Source organism: Falco punctatus (assembly GCF_963210335.1).
Source record: "Falco punctatus genome assembly, chromosome: 8".
NCBI classification, from domain to species: domain Eukaryota; kingdom Metazoa; phylum Chordata; class Aves; order Falconiformes; family Falconidae; genus Falco; species Falco punctatus.
Window position 1 is genome coordinate 47,336,039 of NC_137588.1, and position 25,016 is coordinate 47,361,054.

A 25,016-nucleotide genomic window follows, 5' to 3' on the forward strand; every position below is an offset into this window, starting at 1 on the left:
ATTTGTCCTCAGAAAATTTGGTGTAACCCTAGTGCCCTTGTGAAAAGTTCTGTAAAATCTAAACTATGGCTGAGAATGGCACAGATATTCGCAATTTTACATTGGCACAAACACCTTCAAAACAAAACAGTTTTTTCTCAGGGTTTGGCAAGAACTGAGCTGTGCCTGTGCTCATGATGTGGCATTTAATATACATCTGTGCACTGGTAAGACATTATTTTTAAAGTCTGTGTACTCCTCAATATATAAATGACTACGGAGCGTTCAACTTCTACCTCAAGGAATGTTTGAAGAACACATGGAAGTGGGGTTCCGAGCTTCAATTTTTGCACAAATTATTTAATGGAAATCTTAAGACATGCTCTATCTTTCAGACTCTTCTTACTGCCAGAACCACTATGTGGGCTTCAGAAATAGGTGGGTTATCTAGACACCCTGATGATGTACCACTTCACATCATTGGTACAAGCATCAGCAGTCCAGAGAAACAAGAAACTCAGGGAGAATTACTTTGTCAAGATTTTTCTCAGACACAAGGGAGACATTGTTATGGGAAAAGGAACACTCAGAAATAATGTAAAACAGTGCAAGACAAAACCAAATCTCTAGAAAACAACCCCAAAAAAGCCCTGCTTTTCTCCTCCACAGTCTGTTTCACGATAAATTTAAGCCATTTAACTCCAAAGCACTAAGCACCTCTACTTCAGGTGGTAAGTCACTTGGTTCCAGACAGTAGTTTTGTTTCAGAGGAGGTAAGCTGCTTTCTCAGCTACTGAGTTGCAGCAGAAAAAAACCCCAAGAGCAGCCTGAGGTTTCTTCTGGGTTTTTACTAAAGTTGATTAATTTTCAACTTCAGGTTACGGGCTAAAACATTTCCACTGCTGCATTACTGCTCACACAATGCCCCTGAGAGTAGCATCAGTATGATTTTTCACCCAGAAAGGTCTCAGGGAGCTGACTGGCATTTCAAGGACCAGAATGGCTGAGCCTGCTTAGAGGAGATTTAAGGCGCTCTGCTCTTCAGCATCTTGCATCACATCAGTGCTTTCAAGACCACGCCTGCCAAATACATAAATCTACAGTAGGAAAAGCATGAAATAATGACTCTACAGCTAAAGCTGAGCAAACAGTTCTATAAATTAAACACAAAAGTCGTATTTATTTTCTTTCAAAATCAGAGAAGTTTTTATACATGAGCACGATCAGTTCCCTAGCCCATGGATACTTGGAGAACTATAGCAAAAGAAACTTTTGCTACAGAACTATGGTTAAACTACCATGGCAGCTTTATCTGGGCTCGTGAGTGCCATTTGGGTTCCACAGCTACAAGGTTTAAAGAAAAATCAGTATACTTTTAATCTTACAACCTTTATTTTATTCCCCTCCCAACCATATTAGCAATTTCTTTTGCAGCAGTGCCTAGCAAGCTCAATTAATCATGAAAAATACGTTTAAGGTCACATCACACTCAATGAAATCTCCTGCATTGTGCTGTGCCTGATTAAGTAGGCAAGACTGAAACTGATGGTACGTCCGGCACCCTGCAAGGCTCCTGTGCTAATCCCAGGACCCCAAACAAAGACACTGAAGAATTTGTTTAAAAATATATTTTTAAATATGTTACAGCTCTGCACTCCATTCCCCCAAGAACAGCGCAAAGACCCTGAACAAGCAGAATTCTCTTTATAAATAAACATAGCCCTGCCTTTATAAATACTGATTTGATATTAAATGTAAGAAATAAACTTAGTCATTTTTTATACTGAAGTTGCAAATATCTCAAAAGTAGGAATGCTCTCCACCCTTTCTGTCTGCCTGTTGCTTTTCCACTGGTGGTATCCCAATAACCTGCCTGATCAAAAGTCTAATCACAAGCCTGTCCTTCCTACATTTTCCAAGAGCAATAGCTTCTGACTCGTTCCTCTTCTCTACTAAAACAATGACAAGGAGGATTTCAGCATCAACATACAGGTATAAATCACAAGCTGTAGGCTGTCACAACAGATGTCAGATTGCAATCCCACAATCAATCCTCAGAGCACAGCCCCAGGTGAGCTGGAGTAGATGCTTCCCAAACCAATCCTCTTTCATCTGAAGGACTCCCACATATTCAAATTTCCCAATGCTCCTTGTTTCACAGCCTCCCAAGGTCTAAATTGACAGTGCAGCTTTCTATAGACACCGCACATGCCAGTTATTACTGAAGATAACTGCCAATCCCAGCCCTCAGGGTTTAAGGTTTCATTTTGGTTTAAGGCAGAATAGTTTTCTTTGTATATTACCAGCAGCCTGAGGGCAACAAAGGAATACTTCTTGCTATGTGAGGCTTACAGAAGAGGTATATTTTTACAAAGGAAGTTCTAAAGCTGATGAAATCTACCATCGTGCTGAGTTCTGAGATACACTAGGGTAAAAAATGGCTATATATGGACAGCATTTTCAAAACCATTCATTTTTAACCTATCTCCTAAACCCCTCAGCATCATTTCTGCAGCCTGTGTAAGGACCATCTGATCTGATTATTAATTATGACTTCAGCGGATCTGCAGAAGATTATTTTTTGTATATTTCTTTAAATTGGAGTTTCTTTCCAAAATGCTGCTCATAACTTAGACTACATCAGGTGTTTATTTTTAAGGCTTTATTTTTGATTTGTCAGTATTCGTATTCACATCTAATAACTTTTTATCTGCTTATGTCTAAAAACCCTTGAAAAAGGCATTTCTACATTTCAAACAGTAATGCTGAAATACAAACCTCCTTTTCATTGCAATGAGACATGATGGATGGTGTTTTCACATCCAGCCCCTCTTTCCTTAATAGCTCCAGAGTTCCTTATAATCTGAGAAATAATACACAGCCTTGTTACACTACAGCATATTTATTCCATTGATAACGTGCAACGTGCCTGGTTCAAAGTGATGCTTATTGCTTTTGGAATCAATGAATAAATTCTTCAAGGAGTATGGAGACTGCTTCTCGTGCAGAACTCTCTAAGCCAAGGTGGATGAGGCAATCTAAGGAGTGTGGAGGGGGAATACAGCTGGGTACCTGTGGTATGAGCTCAGGACGTTGTGCATGAAAAGACACAGAAGTATCACATGTCGTGGCAGAGTCAATGGTGCACACGTGCACTAGAGACCAGTCAACTGCTGCAGAGCAAAAGACTCTGGCCACCCGGGTTTTGGAAGCCAAACTGATTTCAAAAGCCAAAAATGGAAAGCTGGAATCAAAAGGTGTTGAAAGGATCAAACGGAAAGTGTAACCCTTCTGTGGTGAATTAGTTGTTCTATGCCAAGTGCAGGATGCGAGCTAAGGTATAAAACTGGTAGCCAGAAGGCATCCAAAAGTGGATGTGAAGGCATATTGAGGATGTTATCTCTAGTGTGCCCAAAGAGACAGGTGAGCATGACCAAAACCACTGCAATCTTTCAGAAGAAAAAAATACAGCAGCTATTACAAAACTATAGGTGATTCAGAGATAGAAATACAGCATATGTGAATCTGGTAACACATTTTGCTACCATCTCAAATCCCAGCTTCACTTCAGAAGTGAGGCACTCATTAGCATGGGAAAATACTCCCTTGTTATTTCATCCTCAAAATGGTAGTGGTGATGTAGCTGTAAAGAACATACGGCCCCTTTTCTCAGTTGATAACAAAACATCCTAACATCAGTCAACAGAAGTAGAAAGGAAAGGAAAAAAGCCAAGCACAAGAAGATTCTTAGCATTCATAGAAGATTTTGCTGGTTGATCTGAACAGTAATTGAAATGAGATAACCAAATGTATAAAAGCTAGAGTGGTACAGAACTAATAATGAATCTGAGGAACATGAATAGCTTTTACAGTGTCCAGCTAAAATATGAAAAAAATTGTGTTTGGAAAGTGAACAATTTTAAGCTTCACAAATGATTGCAAGGGAACGTGCCTTGTGTACCATTTTCTGTATATTGATCATCAACATCTGTCCTGCAATTAGCATCACAACAGCACTGATCTGAACAGATACCACAACATGGGCATACAGAAAGATTGCAAAAAGCTTTTTGGTACTGATACTGGTACATGAACAAGAATCAGAGATTAGGACAAAGAATCCTTCATAGTATGGACTTCTAAAGAAGCCACAGTTTGATTTATGCAGACAACACTTCAAAAGAAAGCCAACACAAGCCTCTGACAAGAGGTGAATTTAATTGCACGTGGAGATAGTGGGAGAAGAAAAGAGAGGAAGAAAAATTCAAAGAAAATAATTTTCAACTCTGACACAATAAACATGATGCCATCTCAATGGAGTCTGCTCATTCCAATGCAAGCAAGCTTGCAAGGTTAAGAGGTTTCTTACTGCTAGCAGGAGTTGTCACAGAGCAAGGCTGAGGTAGGAAGCAAAGCATGCCAGTCCAATAACAATCTTACTGACTTATAGCAAGATCCTATTGCCAGGTGATTAATAAAAGATAACGTGTTCTGAGCGATCCACAAAGTAAGCTTTTCAGCATGCGACCTGTTAACTTGGCCCTATTCAAGAGGAGGCACTGAAATTTTTGTATCTTGTTATCTATCATAACTAGAGAACCCATTTAAATGATCAATGAAAAAATATTATAAAAAGCTGTATTACCCTCTAGAATATTGGTAATGTGAATATTTCATATTTTCTCAATCCACTCCTGGATTAAGGATGAACAGGTGAAACAGTAGCCTGCATAATAGTTCTCAGTAACACATACTTGTTCTTGTAGCATTCGCATCTGACAAACAGAAAGACCACATCGTGTCTGCATAGCTGTATCAATCTTCAATTACGTTATCCATTCCATTTTCATTTTAATGTGAAGTATTAGAGATCAAAAATAAAGACAACACTCTGACCTTGTTAACAGGCTGGGACAGTTGAAGAAGGCTTACTTTGTTCACTCACATTCCCAAACTGCACAGTTCAAACAGACTGATCCAGACTTACCTGCAAGAAAACAAAATGCAAATGTTGGGTTACAGCTTCAAACTTAAAAATCTGTCACCGAGTTGAAAATAAATAATGGATCTCTGAAAAATTTCACAGTACTAGAGTTAAAATAACTGTTTGCAGTATAATGAATTATTTATTTGACTATACATTTTTCCTAGCCCTTAAATAATTAAGATAGCCTTTTCCATCCTGATAATTTAATTACAAAATGTTGCATTGCCAAAGGGCAAAACATAATATCTGTTGACTTTCTTCTTATTACAAAGTTCTGTTTTGTCTGTTCACATAGTCTTGTCTCCCACCCCCAGCTTTTCTTTCCCCCGCTGCTTCACAGTACAACAGAGTGCATTGCTTGGAACAGCAGGATTAAGTGCAAGGACGAGCAGATTAACAAAGATGGGGTGCACATACTTGTAACCGAGCTTTTAAATAGAAGTAAGGTAGTAACCCACCAGCTCCATGGTGAACTGTTCCTGCAATGGTAGCAAGTGCTTGGACCCCAATGTATAGAGTAAGCTGAGCTTTTCTAGCAAGTTCCCTTACCTCAGTCTCCCAGCTGTTTTCTTTACAAGACATTTGGATGCAAACTGTTTGAGAGAAACTTTTTTTCCTCTTTGCCACAGTAAATTCATGAAAGGTGGTTTAATAAGCATCATGAGAAGGGCCTCTCCCACCATGGGTGGCAGACTGCCGTTTCCACCTCAAAGTGCTCCATGAGGTACATCCCACCCCGGGTTTCATAGATTTCTGACACCACTGGCTGCCCAATGCATCGACATGACCCAAACACCAAAGCACAGCGTGCACCTTTCTGCATCCCAAGGATGGTAACGATGCAAACGGCTGTCCTGTGCATAAGGTCTCCCCACCCAGCAGCATTGGGGTTGCATCTGCTGTTGCCTGTCCCTGAAGAGGCTGTAGTCTCTGCAGCTTTTCACCGTAAAACTTGGCTAAGGAGATGTTTTGCTATGCATGATGTGAGTGTGTTTTGACAGCTCTGTAGGAAACATCAGTCTGTTTTTCAGAGACTGGAAGATGGAGACTTTCCTACTATGTTTTTGCCAGTACACAGGATCTGACTACCGAGGGTGTGTTTGTCTCCCCAGGGCAGAGAGGCATGCCTGGTCTCCTTTCTCCTCTTTTTCCTTTCCAGGAGCCAAGCCCTTCAGGGAGGCAAGGGAGAGTCCTCAGTTTTTCAGCTCAGAACTGGTGGGGGAACACAGGCACCTGACACGGGCATCTGTCATGGTGGGGTAGTGGGATGTGCCAGGAGCCACCACCCAGGGGATAGCAATCATGTCACTGAAATGAGAAGGAAGATGTCGTCCAAGAAATGCTCCTCAGCTGAAAACTCAACTTTTACATAAAAAGAGCCTGAAACAAAATGACTTTCGGACTCAGCACTCTGCCCCTGAGATTTTATTACAGCTCCATGCACCCGGTACTTCATGTGTCAGAAAGCAACAGTAGCGTTGCTTGTCAAGTACGTGTTACATGGTGCACCCCAAGGATGTTCTCATTCCTTGGTCCTCTGCTTTGGCAGATTGTGGAAAATAATTATTGTCATCATCTACCATAAGGAAGGTGGTAAAAAAGAAGATTTACTTCTGCTGTGGCTGCTTCCCTTAGAAATGGAAACATGGCTTTCTGGGCACCCTACTAGCAGGAGTGCGGAAAAGAGGCATAGTGAACCCCAGGGACCTAAAGAGCAGCATCCTCCACTGCCCAATGCTATGTTGGACTCCTCCATCATGTAGCTTTACTGCAAATAGCAAACTCCCACTTAGCCACGAGACGAGGAGCACGAAAAACTCAAGGAATCTTAAAGTGGAGTTTCTGTGTTGCACTATACCTATTAACCCGTTTCAGAAGAGTTGCTCTAAAGCTAAGTCAAAAAGCGGGTGGTTTAAAGTTAAGGATCTCAGCTTTTTGATGTTAGAACCATTGACACCCCAAACATGTGGACCTCCTCAGTTGTGTATACCTGGGCTGCTGAAATTACTGAGCAAACCACTCACTTTCTATTTTTACTTTAATGCATAGAGAGCCTCCTAGAACCATGCCTAGCCAGCTATGGAAAGCCAGGTGTTCAGCTAACATGACATGATAAAAGATTTTGGGATGAAAAGTACTACACTTTGATCTGAGTGTATGGAAAATAGAGCCAACGAGACCAATGTCGATATTTGGCTATACACAATCCTGCTGTGAAGACAGCAACTTAATGCAACTGTCTGTGGAAACGTTCACGTAAAGTGACAGGCAATTTACTAATAAAGATAAATCTGCAGAAGTCCATGATACCTGACGTTACTTTGCCCATCCCTCATTGCAAATATTTTCACTTTATTCTTTTGCACACTTCCAGGGTATTTTTCCTTCATTAAATTCTGCAGAAATTGTAAGACTCAGCATGCCCCTGACAGCATACCAACAAGTACATGGACTGGCTGCTGACACTATATAGGAGACAGTCTGTTGGTACTTTTGCTTATAATATGAAAAATAAATATTATCTGCCATTATCTGACAAGGAGAATGTAGAAATTATAACCTCAAGAACAATTTAATGGCCTAAGAAGCTTGTTCCCAAGTTCCTGCTGTGCACCTTCTCACCATTGTTTTTGCAGCATGTGTGTGGGGCAGTATCCTGGTTGGCAATTGCTATGCAAATCACATTTCTGTTACACTTCTGTCTTACATTAACACGGGAAGCAACATCTGTGCAAGAATCCACCAAGCAATGGGTTTCTTTGAAAGTGGGGCAAAACCATAAGCGTATGCAAATCACTCCAGCAATGGAGCTCAGGGAGGATGTTGTGGCTCAAAGGGCTCTTTGAGAAACAGGGAGAAGCAAACAGGAAGGGATGATTTTATAGTTTGCTGCTAGAGACTCAAGAAATAAAAAAAAAAAAAGAAAAAAGAAAAAAAAAAGATTAAATAATACCAGGCTAAGCCTTCTGTCTCCATTTTGTGATAACTCATTGTTTCCCCCATGATAAGAGCTGAAGGCTTTATCTGAACACAGGACATATAAACATATATACACATAATAGACTGAAAAATAACTAACTTCATTCACTGCTATACAGAACCTGGTTCTAGGATGCTCTGCTAACGCTGCTTAGGCAAATACTGAGTAATAACTATGGCATACTAGGAGAACAGGAGACAGGGTATTTTTTTGACCAGATGGATATTCAATTCTGAATATTATGGAAAACGACATCTGCAGCAGCCAATATGAAAAGCTAAATATATCTAGAGATAATTCTGAAAGCACTGGAAATGCTTCCCTAATGTGGTACAAAAATTTCTGGCAATTTAGGATATAGCCTTAGTCAAAGAGATGGAGAAGGACTTTGGATTAAAACACATGAATTTCTACATTATCAGCTGATAAAAATATATTTCTGTGCTATCAGAAGCACCTGAAATAATCAGTCTCTCAGAGCTGTCAAATCCAGGTTACTCAAAGGCAAACACTACACACGACGCAGTAGTTCCATGCCTTTGACATCTCAGCACCTGCAATAGCACAATAACAGCTGGAGAGGAAATTACTCCGGTTATTTCAGGTGTGAGGAAGCACTGTCCGTTTGCTAACAGTGACATGGCCGAGACTTGCCACATGCTTCTGAGGGGCCTTTGGGCAAGTCTGACTTGCTCAAACCACCAGCACCTCCGTGCTCCGTCACGATGAAGACAGCACTGCCTGGTCTTGAGAGGTGCTCTGAGCTAGTCAGCTCAGTGATGTACGAAGGGTAAATGCCAAGAAATGTATCTTATTCTTTTGCTCTCTCCAACCATCAAATGAGTTTATCTACTTTTAAAATTTTGCCACTATGCTGACGATTGAGGCACCACCTTCGAGGGGTCATGGAAAACGCCGTCGGAGTGCAGTGTCCCTGGCAGGTTACCTGCTGGCGAGCTGTGCCATGTTCTGCATTAGCAAGAGGCTGAAGAAAGACATCACCTTCAAGATGATGGCCGAGAAGACTTGTATCAAGCAGTTAACGAGTGGGTAAAAGCTGCTGGCAAACACTGACTGTCCACCAAGTGTGCCAGCCCACCAGGGCTGTACTCCAACACCGCCGGAGGACCCAGCCCCAGTAAGTAACTGGGAAGGAAAATCTGATAGAAATCTAAACAGGTTCTTATCTCCACCTTGTGGCATTGACATCATGGTGAAGAAACAAAAGCAAAAAGCCAGCAGTCAGCCTTATTTTGGGAATACCGTTTTCTCCAGATTGCATTTCAATCCTACCACAACAGGAATACACTATTGGGTGTTTGTCAGACAGGGACAGTTAAAGGCAGATACAGATAAAACATCCTCAGATTCCTGGCGTCCGGATGTAACGTTAAGGACTTCGCAATGTTTTAAACAGCAAAGCGCCCTTGCAGCTCCCAGGGTTTAACCCGCACCTTTCCCACGCGGGTTCCCAGCCGCTCCCCCCGCCCCTGCGGCGCTGCCGGGCGGTGCGGGCTCCTGCTGCCCTCTGCTGGCCGCGCCGCGCACCTGCAGCGCCCCGCCCGCCCCGGCAGGCAGCCTGGAATGATGCAGGAGACAGAATATACAAATTTAGGTTTATCTCCTCGAGGAATTCTCCTCCTTTCCTGGCGAATAAGTGACTCCAATTTGTGCTTTACTGACTTTGCACATTGACACTCAAAACGTCAAGGGGCAATCCTACCATAATCTCATGTTGCTGTACAAATAATCTTTGATGTTTGCGTGTGCAATCCTGGAAAAACCTTGTTTTCTTCCCTACAGAAATCTGCATTTGTGGCCCAGTCCTCAATACACAGGCAACAGCAAATATGGCTCTGTGGATGCCAGCAAACAGAGAAAAACGTGAGATGGGTCTGTAGTGCCTGCACAGCCCTGCACCTCCCGGTGCAGTGGCAGGGGGCTCAGCCAGCCCAGCACGGGGGCAGGGGGCTCAGCCAGCCCAGCACAGGGGCAGGGGCAGGGGGCTCAGCCTGCCCAGCACGGGGGCAGGGGGCTCAGCCAGCCCAGCACTGGGGCAGGGGGCTCAGCCTGCCCAGCACGGGGGCAGGGGCAAGGGGCTCAGCCAGCCCAGCATGGGGGCAGGGGGCTCAGCCAGCCCGGCACAGGGGCAGGGGCAAGGGGCTCAGCCAGCCCAGCACTGGGGCAGGGGCTGCCAGCACCCCGCAGGGCCGTGCTGGGAGGGTGCTCAGCCCCGGCGCGGGGCCCGGCAGCAGCGGGCTCAGCACAGCCAGCAACAGGTAGAAGTTTGAGAGAGGAATGTGGAAGCTAGAGCCAAGGAAGCAGCAGGTAGGAGCAGCCAGGGCCTCTCTCTTTTTGTTGTTATTTTGTTTTATTTTATTTATTTCCCCAATCCTCAGCCAATGCAAGCCCAGATAATGGCAGCAAACAGCCCAAAGGCAGAAAGCTCAGCCCCAGCGTAGCTCTGGGTGCCACCAAGCTGGAGCAGCCAAGGCTGGCTGGCCAGCAGCCCAGGGAGATGTCAGTTCCAGCCAAGAACATCCTTTAAGGTTTATTTCATACCACAACGTTGCCAGGCTCAAAGTCAAAGCATCTGTAACTTTCATTCAAATGAAGTCAATGCCTTCTAAAACATACAAATATAATCATAAGCATTCCATCTTATTTGAATTATTGAATTTCTGCCCTTAAAATAACAACTGGCAATGGGGTTCTGAGAGGCGGTAAGAACATCACAGTGCCTGTCCCAGCCCCAGGACACCTCCTGGACCATTCCTGCCCCTGGAAGTAGCAGGATTTAGGTCAGAGCCTCTTCCAGTGAGCACAGAAGGGTAACGGTCACCAAGAGGAAAGGACTAGGGTAAGAGATAAGAGGGCTGTACTGGAGCATGCAATGAATTGTAAGAGGTGTTGATCTGATGTGGATGTGTACTGCATCAGGTTGCAAGGAGATGAAAGGGTCTTGACAATGAGGATGTAGAAAGAAGATGAAGATACAAAGTCCAGGCTGAAAAGGGAGAAATACACCAAGCGGCCATTTGTGCCAGCAGCTGGCAGCACCCACAAAGTCCCTTTATGGCTTTTGCCCCTTGTCCTCTTTTGTCTAGAACAGCACTGGAATTACAGCCAAGTGAGGACTATTATAAATATTTGTTCGTCCCTTATTAATGAGATTCCTAAAGAGCATTTTGCTTTCCTTTTGGGAAAGCAGAAGTTTATGTGAGGTAAAGGCAAGACAAGATGCTTAAAAACAAGTTACCTGCAGACCAGTTCTTGGGGTACCGAGACCATTTAACCTGAAGTCAAAGGATGGTGGTGCACAGCCTTCTGGCTAAACCTAGCTACGGCAGGTGTCTTGATCTTACCTTCTTAAGCAGCATAAAGCATATACTTAGAGTCCATAGGGACTCTCTGATGAATGACAAAAATTACAGGCCTTGCATTGCCTAATATTGCCCCTGTGGAAAATTGCATCCTTTACGCTCAAGCCTTCTCTCTGTTTTTATATGTAGTTTAGGAAAGTAACTCAGAACCAAAGCACTTAGTGACGTGCTTCTCTCCTGAGCAGTGGAAGCCTGTCTTTAAGTGACCAGTGTCCATGTAGTCAGCTCACTCTGACAGAGGCACTTGGATATACATGCTCTGCCTTTCACAGTTTTTAGGAGGAAAGCAAGAAAAGCAAAAACTCCTCGTTATTAGAAAGTCTGCTTTATAGACTGCTAAGACATCTTCTTACAAAGACAACATTTGAAGAGGAGTTCAGTTTTTTTCACTGCGTAATCTACTTTGTAGGTGCTTTCTTAACAGCTTCTATCTGTTTATGACTAAACTGACAATCCCATGAAAGGAATCGTGACCTTAGAGCAGCTTTGCATTCTCCGGGCTGTTTTATGACAAAACCTATAGCAATATAGACACTGTTCAGAGTAAATTGCCAAACATTTGCCAGTGGCGTAGGCAGGCACCAGAGCACAGAGACAATAAACAATTAATCTGCAGCAAACACACTGAATGCTTGCTCAATGCTTTGTCTTTCCACTTTCAAATTCTTTGCATCTCCCAACAAAACATGTTATCCTGTGACCACTCCCTTTCACTCTAATACCTCCTGAGGATGTCAAACTGTTATCTTAGGTATAGATACACATGGTAATGTGATACTTTAGTACCCTGTACATGTATATGCAAACTGTGCTTGGCCACTGTCACAAGGATCAAAGGCCCTGTGCCAGCTGCTCTGGCAAGTGTAAAAAGGAGCAGATCCCAGCTAGAGAGTGCAGCTCAGGGAGCCTTGTGCCACACTAGAGACACGAGGATCTACAGCTGATCTCTCACAGGTCCCCCATGAAGTCCTCTTTGATGGCAGTTACTGCATAGTCAAGTCAATGATCCAGAGACCCCCAGATATCCTCCGCCTTTCAGTTGTAAGCTCAGAATAAGGCAGCAAGGATCACCGCCAGCAAATTCCAGCTTTTATCAAGCACAGCAAAGCAGCTCCTTCCTTGCCTGACTCTTTTGGATTTACCTACTAAAAACTTAAAGGAAATGAGGGAAATTTTGTTATTTATGCCTGGCCTCTAACACAGCCAATGAACTTCTTCAGCTTTGAGGGCACTCTGGGGAGCGGGAATGGAGAAAAAACATCCTGGAGTCCAGGAACTACCTCAGTTTAAAGAGCACAGACAGTGTCAGGAACACACAGTTCATCTTCGAATTACTGATAGCCCACTGCACCAAAGACAAACTGTCATAGTGTAAATACTACAGCATGGGTTATATTCCACATGGTTAACCCCATTTAGAGAAGCATTCAGGCATATGGGTATTCCCATCTCGATTCAGAGTGCTCAAGGATATACTTCGCTTTCTAGCTGATGAGATCTAAGCACATGCCTAATTACCGATTTGAAAAAAGGTCTGGAGATGCTGCAGTGATGGATAACACAAAAAACCCTAACTGAAAGCAAGATCTTCTGAAAAGTGAGTGGCTAAATTGAATGAGCTACACCTCTTGTAACTGCTGGGTCAGAACATTTTGCAGGCTACCCATCCGTAAATTAACACATCTCAAGCAAAGCCATACAGCTCCTAGCTTTATGGTACTAAAGGCTGTCCTTAACATTGCTTTTATTGAACTAACCCAACACACAAACCAAGTACTTCCATTATTAGCCAATAATTTACAACCAGTAGAGACATAAGTGATTGGAGACTGCGGTCCCTGGAAACATTATCTTTTCACCCTTTCCTTACTTGTGGGAAACTCCTCCTTGGACTGAGCCAGTGGAAAGGGGCAAAGAAGGAGGGGCTATACCAAAGGAGATCCCCTACAAGCCCAGCGAAATCCATATAATTGCACCACTGTGCCTGCAACACCATTTTTGTATCAACATCAAACATCACAGTATGAAACAATCCATGAAAGCACGATGATGCACCTGGGGAGCGGCGCAGGGGGAGTCCCGCCGCTCTTTGGCTGTACCAAAGAACAGACAGGGCAAGGCTAAAGCTGTAACGCCAGCTTTTCTTTCCCTCCAGTCCTTCTGTCACAACATATATGGTGACAATTGCTTTTGCAGAAGACCCAAACAACATGACTTTCTGTTACAGATGTGAGGAAAAGTTCCAAGGTAAATTTTGTCTAATCATTCTCAGGCATGATTTCTGCCAATATGCAACTGAGGAGACTCCAGTCAGAAACGAGAAATAAAACCTAGCTACCTGATTGTTTTCATGTTGTTGTGTTTTTTTGGTTTTTTTTTTAATACTCTTGATAAGGAACATTAAAAAAGAAGAAAAACCCAAGAACAATGAAATAAACCCCCACAACTTTTTCCCTTATCCAGATACCAAGTGCAGCCCAATCTTCAGTGATGTTTGTGCTTCTGAGAGACTGGGAAATCCTCTTTTGAGTACATTGCTCCCTTGGTTTTGTATGATGGTTAAAAAAGGCTTAACAAGCAGCCTGAGATTTCTTACCACCATTTTTTCATTTCCTGTGTTGTCACAGGGAGTTGGCACAGCAGCTGATAATCTTAACAGACTGAGAGAAACGTTTTTATAAAGAGACTTCAGGAACTAACCTATCTCTAGTGAATTAATTTCCACTTTGAGATTTCTACCATCTCAAAGACCATCCCCGTTCACATTCTTGGGCAGCTCAGATGTTGTAAAGTGTTCTATCATAATGGCATCAAAGTGAGAAAAAGTATTAAATCTCCTCTTGAGTACATAGATGTTTAAAGTTCAGGAGTTTGTAGTAAATGTGAAGTTTCTGGGTTTTTCATTACACAAACCTCCCATTCTTCTTTTTTTTTTTTCTTTTCATTTTTAAGTGATTTTTAAGGGGGTTTTAGATTTTAAGTGGCTTGTAAAGTCTCATTTCAGTAAAATTACTTTACAACACACTATAGATACAATTCAAGGGACCAAAGACTGATGCCATCCCAGCGTTCCTCACTTGCAACCAGTGTAAGGCACCTGCTGTCGTTCTTGCCTGCGAATCCTGCTGTGTCCTCACCCACACGCTGTGCTGGTGACACATGGACACTGCCCAGAAAATCCCTGCTTTGCCTCACATGGAGGATAATAATGCCAGTGGGTGGAAACTTAGCACAGACTTCTTGACCTGAAAGGCAACTGCAGTCCTGTGGATAGCTAGATGCACTGAGTAAAAACACCTGGATGCAAATAAATGTGGAAAACAACTTTCTGCTTCACAAAATGAAGTGCTAGCTCCCAAGGATTAACCCCTAGCATCTGCTGCAGGAAAAAGCTGGTGCCAGGCAGATACATACAGCAGGGGCAGCTGGCTCACCACATTGATGGGCCACTAAGAGCATTTTGTTACGCCTTGCTGTACTTCAGGGAAAAGCTACCCACCAGGTGTTCCAGAGATCAAGCTCCAATCTTACATCCTACAGCCCTGATCCTTCTGGCATCTGGACTCTCTGTTACTGAGAGTTTATTCTTCGTAAGGCAGGTATTCCATCTTTTGCTGCTGCTTTTTGGGTGTTTTTTGAATGATCCTCAGTACGGCTCACTGAACACACAGGTCACAAGTTACTGTCATCATGAAAGCCTGATGAATTCACATGAAGTTGAAAATCATCCACCAAGCCAGAGCATGGATGGTTTTTGTCATGAAACAAAATCCCAATGCAGTGAAATGAGACCCCTTTTGCTACTGCCCAACCTTCAAGTGCAATTCCTGTGAATAAGAGCCCATTTTAACCCCTTTTTTTCCTGAGGGCCCCTGAGAACAGTCTAGTGTCCAGAGGAATTGGATGCCCACCTGCTGCATGACCAAAGAAGGCTGTCCACCCTGTATACACAGCCCACAAGCTCTCACCTCATCCATCTCTGAAAGACCTTCAATAAAGAGGAAAAATGGGACAAACCTACCAGTAGACAGGACTTATGGCTCCTAACAGAGTGATGGGACACTGCTGCTCTAGTTCTTCAGGTCACATCAGACGATGTTAAACTCCAACAAAGCTGTCCCTCAAAACTAGGGCAACAGTCCTTACTCCAGGTGGTGAGAAGGCAGAGATTGGTTTCTCTGCATCTCCAGGGCCAGTGTGACAGCTGGCAGTAGATGCCCTGCTTCTCTCATTCCATGTCCCACAGCATGTCCAGCCATGTCACAAGGGTTTCTTACAGAGAGACGGATTCCCAGAGCTGTTTGGGTGCTGATTTCCATTAACTATAGCTATAAAGTACCTCAGGGTCTCCTTGGATTTCAGCTCCAGGTATATCCATTTTTCCCTCCAGAGAAGGAGGCTATTACAGTGATCAGTAGCTTTCACACAAAAGTCCTGCTGTTTGCCGCGGTCTCTGCAGATTCCCTCTGGTGTAATGATGATGTTAGGAAGCATCCCAATGACTGCCTGCTTCCAAGTGATGTTAGAAGTACTCATACTCTATCAGAGATGGAAACCAGCCCATGCTGTAAGAATGATCACTGCATGTGGTTAAGAAGAACCGATGAGGACTCTTTAGCTAAACTGAGGTCTCGGTGGCTCACACAGAAGCACGAAGTAAAGCACCCTTACCTGAGCTGCATTTACCCCAGGGACTGGCTAGGCTGTGTACAGACACAGGCATTTTAATCTCTGGACAGCTGTTGCCTTTGGAGAAGAGGAGCACCCTGCTCAGATAATTCCTTTCCTTTCGGAGAAAAAAAGGTTAGCAGTAGACTAAAAGCATATTTTTCTTTATCTATAGGATACATTATCTTAGTCTGCTGAGCTGAATCATAGGCTGCTAAGCGCTCTTGGCGTCCATATCTGTGGGTGTAGCTCCATGCATGAATTACAGTGTTTTGCACTGGAAAAGATGGACAGGGGACAGTGGAATTGGGGCATTAGTCACAGTGGAAAAATAGCACTGTGAGACGTGATCATCCCTCGCGCATTTTGAGGAACATACACGGTTGTTACTTTTCAGTGGGAGGTATATTTATTTTTCTGCCTCCAAAGCAAGCTGTCTTATGCTATGCAGAGCCTTTCACATAAGTCCAACCAAATTTTAAATGCAAATACCTGAAAAAAAGATTTATATAAAATAGGCATTTGCAAGTTGAATATCTCTGAAACAAGAAGAGCTAAATATAGAGATCTGGATACAACATTTTAACTTAAAATCCTATTTCAGGTGCTAAGCACAGAATGATATCCCTCCACAGGGGTAAAAGAGTCTAGGCAAAACTGGTGATTTGATATCAGTCATCAAGAACTGGCACTTCATATTAGGATGAGGTAGTCAAAACAACTGTTATTTTAAGCGCAGTCCTAAATTTTTCTGCAATGTCTGTGGGAGTAGAGCTAGGTCTATGCTAATTCCAGATCAATATTTGCATGGCAATAAAAGAACCTGTGAGAACAGAAGGAAAAAAAAGGACACCCCACTTATGTAGAGCTAGAGATAGGCTCGGCTAAAGCAAATTAAAGACAATCATTCCCAGCAGCAGTCTAAGATGAAGCTGAACACTGGTTATGCCCACTTTGGGCAGACTAGTGCACCGAAGCATATGTAGAAATCCTCTCAAATCCAAGGCTGCCAGCCATACGCTTCTGCCATGGACCACCCTGGCTGCAGAAGTGTCCCCTGACTTTCCAAAGACGAGGGAGCATCCCGACCCCAACACCAGAAGGCACCTCTTCCTCTCAGACTCCTACACCAGGAGCTCCTGAAACAGCCCGTGTGGTCAAGCGGGCACCCATCCTCTGGGCATTCGGAAGCAATGTGTCACTGTCCCACACTGCATGAGCACTCAAACGCGTCGGTTACAAGCATCACTACAGCCATTGCAACAGAGCTCTTCCCTTACTTCAAAAGCACCCTTTACTCAAGTCTTAAAAATATAAAATAGGTATTTAGACAGCACACAAAAGGAGCAGTAAGCAAAAAAATTGCAGACACAGGTGCTAAAAAGGAAAGAAAAATAACACTCGAGATACTTCACAGAGCCTCACAGTCAGAAGCCTGCCTTTCCTTCTCATTCCTCACCTCCAGAAGTGCAGGCACTTCCCTCACCCTGGCTCCGGGCTTGTCCTGGCCAGCAGCCTGCACACCTTCCCCAGCGGGCTCATTTCCATCCAAATGTCCCAAGGGTACCTGAGCCTTCACTGCATCAGGAAGCGGTTTAAACATCCTCCCTCCACAAGGACTGTCCTCCTTCTTCAGAAATAAGAACATCCCTTTGGCAGACAGTCACCAAGTGCAGGAGTCCCCACCTGATAGTACATTGCTACTACATCAAGGGACAGAATTTGTTACTCATTCTGTGAGGCCATAGATAAGTTTCTCAGGAAAACTTTTTCATACACTGACTTTATACTTTACATCAACATGTAAATTGAAACCGTATTTGGCATTTAATATATGTAGCTCATCACTAGCTCTTCATTGACATGAGACAATGGCAATCAACAGCACTGGGAGGGAACGGGCTTGAGATGACCCCGTCAGGTCCTTCACTACCATTTATGTATGAATGCAAAACACACCTAATGAGCAAACATTTTCCCAGTTCAAGCTGTTCCAATGGTCTGTTTTAGGAAGTCTTTTCTGACCTGCTTTAATCACACAGAGGTGATGCTCATTTGTGACTGTATTTCAAGCAGACATTGATCTGCTGGGATGGATAAAACCTTCCTGTTACAGTTGATGCAGAAGGGAAACACCTACCAGCATAGTGGTTATGAAAGATGGGTCCTACCTGACAGCCCCGATCTCCTGCTAGGAGCAGCTGCCCGGCCTGGTGGGCGAGGGAGAGGCTGTGGCTGGTGTGTCCTGGGCCTTAGTGAAGCCTCTGACACCGTCTCCCACAGCCTCTCCTGCAGCCACCGGCTGCTCATGGCTGCCCGGGGGGCTCTGCGCTGGGGTCAAAGCTGGCTGGGCGGCCGGGCCAGAGAGCGGTGGGGAATGGAGTCACATCCCGCTGGCCCCTCCAACCCTGGGTTCGGGTTTGGGCCCCTCACGGCCAGAGGGACATGGAGGGGCTGGAGCGTGTCCAGAGCCGGGCACGGGGCTGGGGAAGGGGCTGGGGCACAAGTGCTGGGAGGGGCGGCGGGGGAAACTGGGGGGGTTTAGTCTGGAGAAGGCTCAGGGGGGACCTTATCGTTCCCCACAGCTGCCTGACAGGGGCTGTAGGCAGGGGGGGTCGGTCTCTTCTCCTCCAGGTAACAAGTGACAGGACAAGAGGAAACGGCCTCAAGTTGCACCAGGGGAGGTTTAGGTTGGATATAAGGAAAAAGTTTTTCACCCAAAGGGTGGTCAGGCACTGGAACAGGCTGCCCAGGGAGGTGGTTGAGGCGCCATCCCTGGAGGCATTTAAAAGACGTGTAGATGTGGCACTTAGGGACATGGTTTAGTGGTGGACTTGGCAGTGCTGGGTTAATGCTTAGACTCAATGATCTTAAAGGTGTTTTCCAGTTTAATCGATTCTATGATTCTATCCAGCCACACAGAATGAATTCTACATGGTGTTTTCCAAATCATTCCATGTAGTTACAGGTAAGTCTATGATCCTCCTTTGTGAGCCACCTCGTGGAGAGCCTGGCTTGAATGGGAAATGTTGCCAAATTAATTCTGTAATGCTGTGGATGGTACTACAAGCTACACACATTATTGAGCTAAATTAATTTCTGCTGTACCTGACCTGCAGCTGAGGAATGTTGCTTACTGGGCTGGGAATAGCTTGTTTGTTGGATCTATAAAATATTGTTACTTAAACAGTCCAGCAAACATCTCTGACACAAGTTCTCTTTCCCTGAAGGGTTTTCTTTCTAACTGGAGTTATTGATCCCTTTGGCTTTAGACAGGAAATCATCACTGCATTAACAACCAACAAAATGGTCTTCAGTCCCTAGAGTCTGTTCCCCGACATGTCATCGATTTGAATTTTTTGAGCTGGTAATGTCGTTAAACCCTTGTCTTATAAAAAGCCCAGTAACATGCAATGTATTTTATATTTAACTTTTTGGTCTGAGGTTTCAAAGTGTGTGTGCATGTCTCACTTCTCAAGCATGTCTCAATTGCTGCTAAACTCTGCTACAAAGCAGTGGTACTTTATTTAATATGGAGGAAAACATAGTCAGTGCAAAATAGACATCTCCAGCTCCAGCGTGCTGGGCTCACTTTCTTACACTTGCTGTAATAGAGAGGATCATAGCAGTTCATGGGATGATGTCAGATTGCGATTACTGTCTGCTCCTTTAAGGGGACATCTGACTTCAGCAGGCAGCTCTACCAAAAGATTGTAAATACCTGGCAAAATCTGGAATTTCCCACATGCTGCACTGCAACATTAAATTTCTGCGTTTGCCGCATAAATACAAAATAATCACTCTTGCAATTGTATCATGGTGCTTCTACATTCACCTGTTACTCTAAGCCGGGCTTCACTGCCCAGTGATGCCACCAAAACAGCCTGCTCTGAAGTGACCATGTTATTTACTCTTACTCAACCCAGATATGCAATAGGAACTACGTTTAACTGGTGACACAAACAGGCACTACCAGACTTTGTACTTTGTTTCCACGCCCTGGAATTCACTAGCCCTGCCCAACATTACTTCTCCATACAATGCCAGAGCCAAGAGAAACATGGATTTGTTTGATAAACTTACCTATAATTCACATCTTACCGAACACTGCAGTGCCTTATTAATACAAAGGGTCAAAGCTGTTGATGTCAGCCCAACATAGCAGCATCCAAGTGTGTCTAGGGATGCCTCAGTGTGCTGCTGGGCTGCAGGACACAGCTGGGTGTGCTGGGGGCTGCACTGCCTACATTACCCGTTTAGCAAACCCATCCTGCTTGGATTTGATTCTGATGCTGTATGAAAAACCAGAACAAAACAAAAGGGTTGTGCCAATCTGCTTGCAGCATTAAACCAGCTCTTGGGGTTCTCAGATGAGCATCTCAAATCGACACCAAGAAGATATTCAGTGGGTTGATCTTTCTGTAGGCAATAATACATCAATTTTTTTTAACATGCCTTTGCAAAATGCTGGTGTTATCTGTCCAAAGTGAATTTAACAGGCAGCTGAGGCATAAGGGAGAATCAAATTGTCTTTATTACTGGCAATCAAAGCTACATTGAGAACAGATTCCCAGACAGCTAATCAGGTGAAAGCAAGGGTTCTCATTCAAGAGGGATTACCATAATAGTACCAGGGGTGCAGAATGTGGGCATATTCTTGGCTAGGAGGAGGTGAATCTCACAGGTGTTCAGCTATAAGGCTGCACACGCACACCATTTGGGAAATTATTGTCTTATTGTTTCAGTGCCTGTATACCTCTGCAAATGGAAGCTGCTGGTGCTCAGGTCATGAGTTCGCTATGGGAGCTACCTGCTGGATTTCAGGTAGTGCCTGGGAAGCTGAAGCAGTCCCATCACAGTTTATCACTATGCCAGTATTGAAAGGACAAAAGAGGGAAACACTTCTCACATCTGGAAATCTGAGAACTTCCCAGCAGAGTCCCCTGCCTGTTTTTAAGACTGCATATATTTTAGCCAATGTTACTGAAGAGTTTTGCTCTAACGTACCACTGCACAACTCTGTGAATCTACAACATTGTACTGAAAACATCCCACTTGAAAAATGTGTGATTGGGGTGCTAATGAAGTGCTCTCTTGAGCTGCACTTCATTTGTGAAGAACAGGAATCCATTAAAAATGGCTTAGCTTTCCTACAAACCTGCATGACCTCCATCATAATTTCAAATTTATAGAACAATTTAAGAAAATGTTATTTGCAGGACATGACTGCCTTGGCAAGACACAGCAGCATCAGTACTGCACTACGGCAAGGGCTTAGGGGTTCATAATGAGCCCAAGTTCAGCATATCTGGCTGAAACTTTCTTTTCTGGTATTGATGACCAGTATTGGCTGAGTCAGTGTAGTTCAAAGACTAGCAATAAGTGTGATTTTTTAAAGATTTTTCCTAGTAAGATTATTTACCATTTGACTGATGTTCTCAGAATCAGCAAACTGACCACAATTTTCCAATCTCTATATTACAGGTAGGAAGTAACATGAACATGTATGCAAAGCGTACACACCAGACTGAATTCCCGGTGAAGAGTACTGAGCTGGTACAAGCCTCCAAATCTTCAGATTTCTTATGTGAATATTCTTCATGATTTATTTTAAAACAGAAGCTTTTCCTGTGTGTGGCATAATGAAACAGCTCGAATATTAGCAGCAGGTGCCCTGTATTGAAAACACCGTTGTGATGCCTCTACTGTGATGCTGCACAGACACCTTGAAACAACATAAAACCAAAAGGGAAATAGCCATAAAAGCAATTTCACTTTCTTTTACAAAAATAAAGAATTTTTATGGGACATTTTGTAGACAGCAAAAATTTCATGAAAATAAAATAAAATCTTGGTCTAATCTAAATTTCACAAAGCCTGTTTCTACTAGCCAGCTGCTTTGACCACATCTGCTAGTCTTTTTTAATTATTATTTATTTATTACTATCCTCAGTTCATTTTAGCATCTCAGTGAACAAATGTAAATTCAAGTCAGCAATTAAAAAATGAAGTGTTGTCATAATATGCCCCTTCCAACAATAGACAGCAAAGAGCTGTTAAAATCCAGGCTAAACTTTAGCTTTGCTCCAAGATCAAAAAACGTCCAGTGTAGCTTCAGACATGCATAACACTAGATAGCACTCTTCACACCTATCTTTTTCAATGCATGCCTTATTTTACTTATTAGTGAACAGTTCATTTCCATAAGTGCTTGATTTATAAACCTCATCAGCAAGCTTAACAAGCCAAAGTCAAGACCCCATTAAATCCCATTTCACATTCCTCAGGTTTACACAGTAAACCTCAGTTGCCACAATTTGTTTCCGTCTCTTAATCAGGTGATAATAATTCAAGAGTGATTTCCACTTGTGCTGCACTATGGAGTTGCAAGCATTTATGCAGGTGTTAAGAACTGGCCAACAAGAACATTAACATGCAGATTTTTACCTCTTATGCCATTTCCCCACTGTTGAGGCATCTCTGACACTTCCCTGGCAGAGCACAGGCAGGAGGAGCAGAGCTGGTGAATGGTTTGTTTGGAGCACAATGAAAAGTAAGTTCAAAACCAAAACACAGTTTTGAGAGAGTAGCAAATTTGCTTTCTTTCACTGAAAAGGGCATGAGGCTCCTGGGGAGGGAGGGAGGAACATGCTTGTCCCAACTGGAGCAGCCCCTTCCCGGCCATTGCCTCCTGCTGCAGGCAGGGATGGTGGGAAGGAGGGGGTGGCTGTGCCCCTGGGCTGCCCCCACGGCACTGCCCTGTGCTCGCTGGCTGGCCACAGTCCCCAGCCACATGACCAGAGGGGCTGTAGCTCGGGCAAAAACATTTTAGGGGGAAAGGCTCTGCAGTGGCCACGTACTGTCACATGGGAGAGCAGCAAAGCCCTCTGTCAGTGCACCCCACCGCCTAACCACCAGGCCCGGCCCTGACAGCAGCTCCCAGGGAGGCAACTATCTGCTAAATTCACATATTTAGCTGACTATGCCTGAAGTGTAAATGATGCGCCGCGAGGGTGCTGTGCTGCACAGCCCTGGTAGGGGAGGGCTGCAGGGCATACCACAAGGTGGCCATGCCCCCACCTCAGGGGCCACTGGTACCCCCAAGCTCCTGGACACGCATGGCCAGAGCAGCCCAGGCTGTGGCAGCCCAGCGGGACCCCACATCATACCGCTGCCAGCTCCAGCAAGAAGCTTAAACTATGTCACCCTCTCGTGCAGCAGCCCAGTGTGGGGTGAGGGCACGGACACTCAAGTCTATGCAAGACATCTCAATGAAGCCTCAGTGGCCAGCTCTGCTGCAGCGTTTTTGGGTCTACACAACAAAATGAGGGTTTGCCTGAACAACCCACACCGTAACAGTTGCTACAGCTCGCCACAACCATCTTGGTTTTCTCTGGTTTACTGCTAACAAGAAAGAGAAAATCTGGCACTGCCTGAAAGCATCAAGCAAACTGCCTTGGGAGAAGGTGCTTAGTGCAGCTATCAGGGATTTGGGGATATATTTTAGTGGTTTCTCAGATTTCAGCTGGTCTGAGACACTGAGGGTCCTCCCAAAGATTGACCTGCAGCAAACTGGCCCTTTGCACCAGCCAGACGCACCCGCACTGCAGAGCTGTGGCAGTGCTATCTGTCAGTCCGTTCTCACGAAGGCAGCCAGCATGTTTCTTGCCAAAACGAGCTCCTCCCCGTGTGATGTTTCAGAGCAGAGGAGGGCAGCTCACAGAGGGATTTAATTTCTGAAGAATTTTTAAACTGCTTGTCTGAATCCAGTGAGGAAAAGGGAAGAATATTAATTTTCCTTCAGGTCTTTTTTATGCCCAACTCAAAGACAAAAACCTCTGCATCTAACGAAGGAGGAACAGGGAAATCAAGGCAGCTGTCATATATATTAGTGCTGTTGGCCTCAGGTTTCTTGGGCTCAGTCATCTCTTTCCAAAATCAAACAACATTGTGTTTCTCAGAAAAGCTGCAAAGGTTCCTTTTTAGCTGCCTATAAAGTGTGAAGCATTGAGATTTTGATAATAACTATGGAAAAGACATGTTTTTTGTCTTCAGCTAACTTAATCCTTTCTTATTCTGAGCCTGTATTAAACAGAATATAACATATAAAGTACTTTTCAAGCTTTGGGCAACTCTTCAAAATTACTTCACCAGTTTCTGGAAAGTCTATGCAATACATAGCAGGCACTGGAAGCTGGAAGATACCTTGGGGTCCCCATGGATAAAAGTCACCCAGAAACGCAAGAGTTTAAAACTTGTTTTTAAACAAGATTTTTAAAAATCTTGCTACTTGGTTAAGCACTGCACAACTTGCAGCAAGGACCTTTGTGAAAATTTAGAAGGATATAAACATTTATTCCAAGCACAGAGGAATGGTCACTATCAAAAATACTGCCTTTACACACAATCAAATGACCTTTCTGCTCTTGCATTACCTGACAGCTTGCATAGCAGCCACAAGGATGACTGGTTTATAACATTATAGACAACATTTTCTAAATGTCAAAAAGAACCTGCACTGACCATTCTTAGCATTATACTTAGCCAAGTGGTTCTTATACACAGTAGTTTGATGAGGAGAACGTACAGCTGGAAAGCAACCCCATAACCCAACTGACGTGTTCTCAAACTGTGTTTTTAAAAATTAAAGAACCTGACAGTAAGTTGCTTCCTCTCTGCAGGCTCTTTAGACCTTCCTATGCAATTAAACATATAGTTATACCCTGCAGCGAGAAATACAGATTGGTATAAAAATCCTGTTGGAAGGCTACTGCCCCTGATACAACTCTACAGGGATTTTAGAGGTTAAGACCTTACCTCAGCTCCTCTCAGCTCACCAGCTTCAATGAGAAGTTTGCAGCAACATTAATCAGCATGAAATAATGAGGCTGTGAGAGGCAGCCTGAGATTTCTTTATTTCATCTGAATTATAATTTAAAATTTTAATGTCAGGAATTTGACAAGTGTTCGAACAAGAAGAATTATTGCTTCAACAGCTGTTAAGGTCAGGCAGAGAAAT

The 25,016-nt window shown here is 43.8% G+C and overlaps 1 protein-coding gene across 5 annotated transcripts in view; it reads right to left on the reverse strand.

The window, feature by feature from the left end:
- Positions 1-25,016, reverse strand: part of KCNIP1 (potassium voltage-gated channel interacting protein 1) — a 435,471-nt gene that overhangs the window by 138,423 nt on the left and 272,032 nt on the right. Inside the window, exon 3 of one of the 5 annotated variants that reach the window (XM_080400000.1) lies at positions 4,876-4,966. The exons of the other annotated variants lie outside the window; for them this stretch is intronic. The gene's annotated coding sequence lies outside the window, so the exon portion shown is untranslated. The remainder of the gene's footprint in view (positions 1-4,875; positions 4,967-25,016) is intronic. 5 annotated transcript variants of the gene reach the window in all.